Source organism: Mandrillus leucophaeus, unplaced genomic scaffold (genome assembly GCF_000951045.1).
Source record: "Mandrillus leucophaeus isolate KB7577 unplaced genomic scaffold, Mleu.le_1.0 Scaffold27, whole genome shotgun sequence".
In the NCBI taxonomy this organism is placed as follows: Eukaryota; Metazoa; Chordata; class Mammalia; order Primates; family Cercopithecidae; genus Mandrillus; species Mandrillus leucophaeus.
In genome coordinates this window covers 5,425,577-5,433,494 of record NW_012102809.1, presented here as the reverse complement: position 1 = coordinate 5,433,494, position 7,918 = coordinate 5,425,577, and the positions used below count along the sequence as shown (strand labels likewise).

The following is a 7,918-nucleotide window of genomic DNA, read 5'->3' as shown; positions in this document are numbered from 1 at the left end:
GCACAGGTATTGTCTCCACAGGCACATCGCAGCCCCCTGCACTCAGAGACAGTAGACAGCACTTCAGCGCCGTGCCTGGGAGCATTTTAAACAGCAGAATCACCAAAAAAGTACAGAAATGCAAAAGCATGGCCCTGGATAGACAGCAGGAAGGACCACTTGTTTACAGTGTGAGAGGCAGATGGGTCACCTGGCTTCGCCTCAGCTGGGCACAGGTGCCTTGCACTACTCAGATATTTTCCCTGCTCTGTACAAGCCTGCGAATCACTGTGAAGCCACAAGTATTGATTTGGTTTACAAATACGTTTTAGTGAAGAGGTGAATTTGCAAGTACAGAATCCAGAAATAATGAGATCGGACTGTAAGGCTGGAGACGAAGATGGAGAGGCTGCTGCCAAGTGAAGGGCCGGCTCTTGTCCCAGAAGCTGTGGACTGCCACTGGAGTGTTTTAAGCAAGGGAGTGGCTTGATCTGTGTTGCAGGAACAGCACCTTTTCTCAGCTTAAAGTGTGGCTTGAAGAGAGGAAGATGGGAGACTAGTTAGGAGATGGTTGTATCCAGGCAAGGATGAGGGTGGGTGAACCGAGCCAGGGGTAGAGGTCCTCGGAGGAGCGGATCTGAGAGCCCTGTGAGTCTCGGGTCCTGGCAACGAGGCGGTGGTGAGTGGTGAAGGGGAGGCATTGAGGACAGCGCCTGGGTCCCTGGCTGGGGCACATGCTGGGGTGTAGGGCAGTGGTCAAGGGCCCTAGCCTTGGAGTCAGACACCCCGGATTTTAAATCCAGTCTCCACCACTGGAGGGCTGTGTGGCTTAGACATGCTCCCCGACTTCCCTAAGCCTAGTTGTTTCATTTCTAGTATAAAAATTCCATGTGGCAGGAAGCACACACCCCCTCTGGAGTTATTCTGAGATTGAAATGAGTGCTGGTGCTTTTCACCTGAACAAGGAAAACAGGGAGAGAAGCAGTATGTGGGGTGGCAGGGACAAGGAGAGGCGTCTGTCTGGGCGTGGGGAGTTGGAGCTGCCTGGACACCCATGGACAAATATCCTGAGGCCGTCTGATGTTTCCCGGCGTTTCGGGGATGGGGGGAGTGGGAAGCTGGGGTGGAGACACAGACTCGGGCATTGCCAGCAGGTAGGAGGCTGCTACCGCCATGAAGAGCAGGCAGTGCCAGGATCAGAGGCCAGGGTAAAGCCTGCGGAATTCCCACATTTCGGAAGAGGCAGGGAACGAGGTCTAGGAAGAGCAGCAGGATGAGGAAGAGGAGGAAAAGCAGGAGGCTGTGGAGGGACGGGAGGCGGGGAGGAGGAGTTCCAGGAGGGAGTGGCCGGGGTGACTGTTCTGAAAGCATGGACTGGAAGCCACAGTGGATTTGGGCTGCAAGGAACCCGGGAGATCTTTTAGCCTAATCCTCTTTTAGTCTCCATCCCGTCCGGATGAAGACAGCGAGATTCAAACGTAAAGTCAGTTGTACTGTGACTTCACAGCAGGGTACCCTAACTCCTAATTCATAATAAAACTACAGACATCCTCAGTTCAAAATTCTTCCTGTTCAGTCACACTGGACTTTCTCCCAATGTGACAAAATTATTGAGATTTTATTGACTTACTGAACAGCTGTGGTCTTTGCCATGTACTAAGATGCTGTGTAGTCAAACTGCGCCTCTGAAATCTATTTTTATTGTACATTTAACAAATTTTGCTGTAAACAATAGTTTAAAAACAATAGTCATAACTCATTAAACTGTATCTTTTAATTTTAATATATGTTGTTATACCTCAATGAAGCTCAATTTTAAAAAACAGTGAATAAAAAGTTGAGCTATTAAAACTAAAAGGTAGGCCAGTCGCGGTGGCTCAAGCCTGTAATCCCAGCACTTTGGGAGGTCGAGGCGGGCTGATCACGAGGTCAGGAGATCAAGACCATCCAGGCTTACACGGTGAAACCCCGTCTCTACTAAAAATACAAAAAATTAGCCAAGCGAGGTGGCGACGCCTGTGGTCCCAGCTACTCAGGAGGCTGAGGCAGGAGAACGGCGTGAACCCGGGAGGCGGAGCTTGCAGTGAGCCGAGATCGTACCGCTGCGCTCCAGCCTGGGTGACAGAGCGAGACTCCGTCTCAAAAAAAAAAAAAAAAAAAAAAACACTAAAAGGTAATTATTTGCTAATTTGTATACCGAGATCCAAGAAATAGAAATATAGGAATATTTGGAACTTGCTCCTTCTTACAGCCTTGAGGGAACCGCTTATCCCTTATTACGTCTTGGTTTCCCTCAATGAAACCAGAAAATATTGTCTTGCAAGACTGCTCATAGTTAATTAATACGTATGAAATTATTGAATCTAAATATTAAATAGTTGATATTGTATGGTAAATATTATCTAACTGCATGTATAAATACTAGCATTTTTACAGCCTAGTTGTAATCACAAAGTATAGCCCATCGAAAATGTGCACAAATATATGCATATATATTTTTTCCTATGAAAGTAGGAAAAGAAAGTCGAAATTATGCAAGAACAAAGTAGGAAAATATGCCTTTCATATAAGTTTGTTTCCATTGATCAATATAATTTTTAAAATGTGATGATTCTGTTTTCACTTAATTGGTTATGTCATTTGCACTCTACCTACCTGAGATATTAATAAAATTGCACATGATGTAAATAGCAGGAAACAAAAAGAACTGCTGGCCTTATTCATAGGTAATAAAGAGAACCAGATGATGAAATTGTCTGAAAATAAGACATTTTGTTTATTCAAAAGTTACTTCTGCTCCAGGGATCCAAGTAATAGAGCTTTGTATTTTTGGAGGAAATGATGCCATAAATCAAGGTATCACAACCTCAGCACTGCTGAGGTTTGGGGCAGCTGGATAACTCTGTTGTGGGGGCTGTCTTGTGGGCTGTGGGATGTTTAGCAGCATCCCTGGCCTCTGCCCACTAGATGCCAGTAGCACCCCCTCCCTCATTTGTCACAACCAATTGTCCCCAGGGGGCAAAACTGCCCCCAGTTGAGAAACACTCCTATAAGTAGCATGTTGATGCTGGAGTGGGTGTACTTTTACATGTACTGGGGACAGGCCCATAGGTTTGGCAGTAAGTCCTGGGATTCCAAATTGGCCTTTCCCAGCAGCTGGGCTGATGCGACAGCTTTCAGCTGCTTGGGCCTCCAGGCAGAAAGTGGAAGTGCAATAGGGGCTGTTTGCATGCTGCCTTGGCAGAGTTGGGGTGACAGGCACATCTCATGTGTTCACAGACACTGCCAGGCCCTCTCAGAGCTCATGACTTGCCTCCCCTTTCCCTGCAGTTAGGGAACCTTTTGTCTTGCCCTCATTTCTCCAAAATAACCCAAAAGGTTTCCTTTATCTTTAACTCTGTTATAAACATGTTGACATTTCGCCAAACAAAAACCTGGTGAAACATATTCTGAATTTTCTTCTTTCCTACATAAAAACCTAAAAACAACAGGCTGAAGGAAAGAATGTGTAGAGAAGATACAGGAAGTGGCGTCCTAAAGCTGGGGGAGACCTTAGAGCTGAGCGGCTCTCGGCCACGCGGCATACGGTCCCAGTGCTCAGTCACCATGTGTCCTGCCTGGCTCCCATGTTGGATGGCACAGACAGAACAGCTCCATCATTACAGGAAGTTCCACCAGATGGCGCTGTCTCCAGGGACATCTAGGGCACAGGTCTTACTTTATAGGGGAGTAACGACATCCGAGAGATATTTATTTATGTTCACCCTGCTGAAGAGAAACGAGGAGCTCAGGACAGAACCAAGACTGGGAACCAGCCCAGTTAACCCCACGCTGTGCTCTCTCCTGCACACAACTGCCTTTGGCAGGTCCACACCTGGAATGCCACATGGGGTTTTGGCCATTGTAGCCTAAGAATGAGGGTCAGATAGGTAATTAAGAGAATGGACCAACTCTAAATAAAAATTTAATCCAGTTCAGTAACCATGTCTCGCATACTTGCCATGTACCAGAACTTGGTCTGGTTATGAAGTTGAAAACAAACAAACAAACAAAAACCGACGAGATCCCTGTCCTAGTAGGGCACACAGACTGGGAGGCACTCACTTTTAAACCCTCATAGCCATCCATTGCAAAGATAAAGACGAGCCCAGGGCCCAGCCTAGGGTGGGGAAGGTGCGGAAGGCATGCTTGCTAGAGGAGATAGCATCCCTGTAAAGAAGGCAAGAAAGGAGCTGGGATGGAGGGAGCTGCAGAGCCCAGGACACAGGGGAGCAGATGGGAGGGTGGCCTGATGATTCCCCTGACTGTGGCTTTGTTCCATTCACCAGGCTCTGCGCGGCCACCCCATGTAGAGGTCCCTCCTCAAGGCAGCATGTTCAGGGCACCATCCGCACAGAGGTTCCCTTCCCATCTTGTGGCCCTGCTTCTCATCCTCCACACCCGCCTTGCTCAGTGATGCCGTGCTCCACGCAGGCTTATGCTTCTGGGGCCTGAGAACCAGCCTCCACTCTTCTCTCTCACACTCTATATCTAACCTGTTGGCACACTCTATTCCTTTTTTTTCTATAAGTTCTAGAAACTGCTTCATCCATCCCCACGACTATCTTTGTCCCAGCTCCCATCATCTTTTTCTCTCTCCCCCTCCCCTTTACACTTTTTTTTTTTTTAAGAGATAGGATCTTGCTCTGTTGTCCAGGCTGGAGTGCAGTGGTGTGATCATAGCTCACTGCAGCCTTGAACTCCTGGGCTCAAGAAATCCTCCCACTTCAGCCTCCTGACTAGCTGGGACTACAGGCATGCTCCACCATGCCCAGCTATTTTTTAAATTTGTTGTAGAGGTGGGGTCTGTGTTGGTCTGACTGATTTTTGAACTCCTGGCCTCAAATAATCCTACTCCCTTGGCCTCCCAAAGCACAGACTACAGAATGAGCTATGATGCTTGGTCTTCTTTTTACATTAAAAAAAAATTGAGATATAATTCACTGCCATAATATTCATCCTTTCAAAGCATACAATTCAGTAGTTTTTAGTGTTTTCACAAAGTTGTGCAACCATCACCACTATCTTATTCTAGAACATTCCATCACCCCAAAATAAGTCCCACATCCATGAGCAGCCACTCATCTCCCCTTCCCCTCTCCCTGGCAACCACAAATCTCCTTTGTGTCTCTATAGGTGTCTCTGTTCTGAACATTTCATATAAATGGAATCCAACAATGTGTGGTCTTTTGTAACTATCTTCTTTCACTCAGCATAATGTTTTCAAGTTTGTTGAAAGGTTTCCATGTTGCAGCACACATCAATATCATTTTATTCCTTTTCATGACCGGACAATATTCTTTTGTATGGCCATAGTGCTTTTGTTTATCCATTCATGGGTGAGTAACAGTATGCTTTTGTTTGCCCATGGACATCAGGGTTGTGTCCACTTTGGGGGGATTATGAATAGTGTGGCTATGTACATTCCTGTCTTAATCCATTTGGGCTGCTGTAAGAAAATACCACAGCTGGGTGGCTTACAAACCACAAAAATTTATTTCTCACCCTTTTGGAGGCTGCAAGTTCAAGCAAAGGTACCAGCAGATTTGGTGTGTGCTGAGGGCCTGTTTCCTGGTCCATGATGGCACCTTCTCACTGTGTCCTCACATGGCAGAAAGGACCAATGAACCCTCTGGGTCCTCTTTGATAAGGCAGTAATCCCATTCATTAGGGCTCCATTCTTATGACCCAATCACCTCACGAAGGCCCTGCCTGCAAATACCATCACCTTGGGGGTGAGGATTTCAACACAGGAATTTGGGGGAGACACACACTTTCAGCCTATAGCAATTCTTGCTCAAGTGTTTGTGTGAACTTATGGCTTCACTTCTCTTAGATGTGCCTTCAACTCTTTGTAAGATTGGTGAGTACATTGCTCAGTTTTTCCTGCCTCCAGACTTATCCTCTCAACCCATTCTCCAACCTTTTAGTCAAATTTATTTATCTATTTATTCATTCATTCATTTATTCATTCATTTATTGAGACAGAGTCTCACTCTGTCTCCCAGGCTGGAGTGCAGTGGTGTGATCTCGGCTCACTGCAACCTCTGCCTTCCGGGTCAAGCGATTCTCCTGTCTCAGCCTCCTGACTAGCTGGGACTATAGGCGTGCACCACCATGCCCGGCTAATTTTTGTATTTTTAGTAGAGACAGGGTTTCCCCATGTTGGCCAGGCTGGTTGAACTCCTGAACTCAAGTGATTCGCCTGCCTCGACCTTCCAAAGTGCTGGGATTATAGGCGTGAGCCACTGCACCCAGCCTAGTCTAGTTTTTTTAAACATGTAAATCTTTTAAATGTGTAAATTGTATCATGCTGAACCCTGTATGTAAAATCTTTCCATAATTTTCCATTGCACTGAGAAAAAAAATGCCAAAGCTTCATCTGGCCTTCCTCTTCAACCCCATCTCTGGGGGAGGGGAGTCGGAGATGGGGCTAGGAACACCCCTCTGTTTGCCCCAGCTCGCTTTAGAGTACAGTGGGGCTACAGTCCTCTGCAGCATAAACACTGTTGCCACTTGCCTCTCTCCTGTGCCCAGCCCCCCACCAGCCCAGGGCACTTAAGCAACCTGAAAGGGAAAGGCTGCGGTGCCACCAGTCCTCTTGTCTCCAGGCCCCTCTTGAAAACTCCACAGCCCAAGACCCCTGAAAGTTAGAGCTGAGAGGGGCTTGGGGAGCACCCAGCCTGGCTGGCTTTCCAGCTGTGCCCTGGGCAGCTCTGTATTGCGGGGGACCTGTCAGAGCTGGGAACCAGGGAGTGGTGCTGAGTCTCAGGGCTCTGTGGGTGTGTTTCCTGGCAGTTTTGTTTGAACAGAATTCTTATCAGCAGAAAGAAAAAGTGATCTGAGTCGGTGTGGTGGCTCACGCCTGTAATCCCAGCACTTTGGGAGGCCAAGTCTGTGGATCACCTGAGGTCAGGAGTTTGAGACCAGCCTGGCCAACATGGGGAAACTCCGTCTCTACTAAACATACAAAAATTAGGCCAGTCATGATGGCTCATGTCTGTAATCTCAGCCCTCTGGGAGGTCAAGGTGGACAGATCACCTGAGGTCAGGAGTTCAAGACTCGCCTGGCCAATATGGTAAAACCCTGACTCTATCAGAAATTATAAAAAATTAGCTGGGTGTGGTGGTGAGCGCCTGTAATCCCAGCTGCTCAAGAGGCTGAGGCAAGAGAATCACTTAAACCCAGGAGGTGGAGGTTGCAGGGAACCAAGATTGTGCCACTGCACTCCAGCCTGGGCAACAGAGTGAGACTCCGTCTCAAAATAATAATAATAATTAAATAAATAAATAAAAATACAAATACAAAAATTAGCCAGGCGTGGTGGTGGGCACCTGTAATCCCAGCTACTGGGAGGCCAAGGCAGGAGAATCGCTTGAACCCAGGAGGTGGAGGTTGCAGTGAGCCCAGATAGCACCACTGCACTCCAGCCTGGGTGACAGAGTGGGACTCAGTCTCAATAAACAAATAAATAAAATAAAATAAAATAAAATAAAATAAAAAGGGGATCTGAAAACAGATTAATTTAATCCAGCCTTCTTCATTTTACAGAGGAAGAAACCCAGGCTAAGGCAAACGCAGCTCCTTCTTCTCCAGACCAGAAGCCAGGAGTTGCTGTCCACTCTCCGGGCTACCCATGGACGCAGGGCAGTGGCTCTGCCTTCCCCAGGAAGCCTGTGGAGTCACCAGAGCAGGGTCAGCGCTCTAGGACACCAGGGCACAGAATGAACGCAGGAGAGAAAACCAGACACGGGCATTCAGCCAAAGGTGGAAACAGCAGAGTCGCCTGCTCCGGCGGGGCAGAGACCAGGAAAGTGACGTCCCAGACCGCCCAGAGCAAAACCTCAGAGGAGACCTCACGTGACCAGGCTTTAAAGAAAGTTTGGGGGGAGGGGTCCC

General features: G+C 47.6%; 1 long non-coding RNA gene across 1 annotated transcript in view; it reads right to left on the bottom strand.

Moving 5' to 3' along the window:
- LOC105542876 overlaps positions 1-4,523 on the bottom strand; it is a 16,537-nt gene extending 12,014 nt beyond the window's left edge. Inside the window, exon 1 of the long non-coding RNA XR_001006545.1 lies at positions 4,305-4,523. This is a non-coding gene — a long non-coding RNA (uncharacterized LOC105542876). The remainder of the gene's footprint in view (positions 1-4,304) is intronic.
- Positions 4,524-7,918: the final 3,395 nt, after the last annotated feature.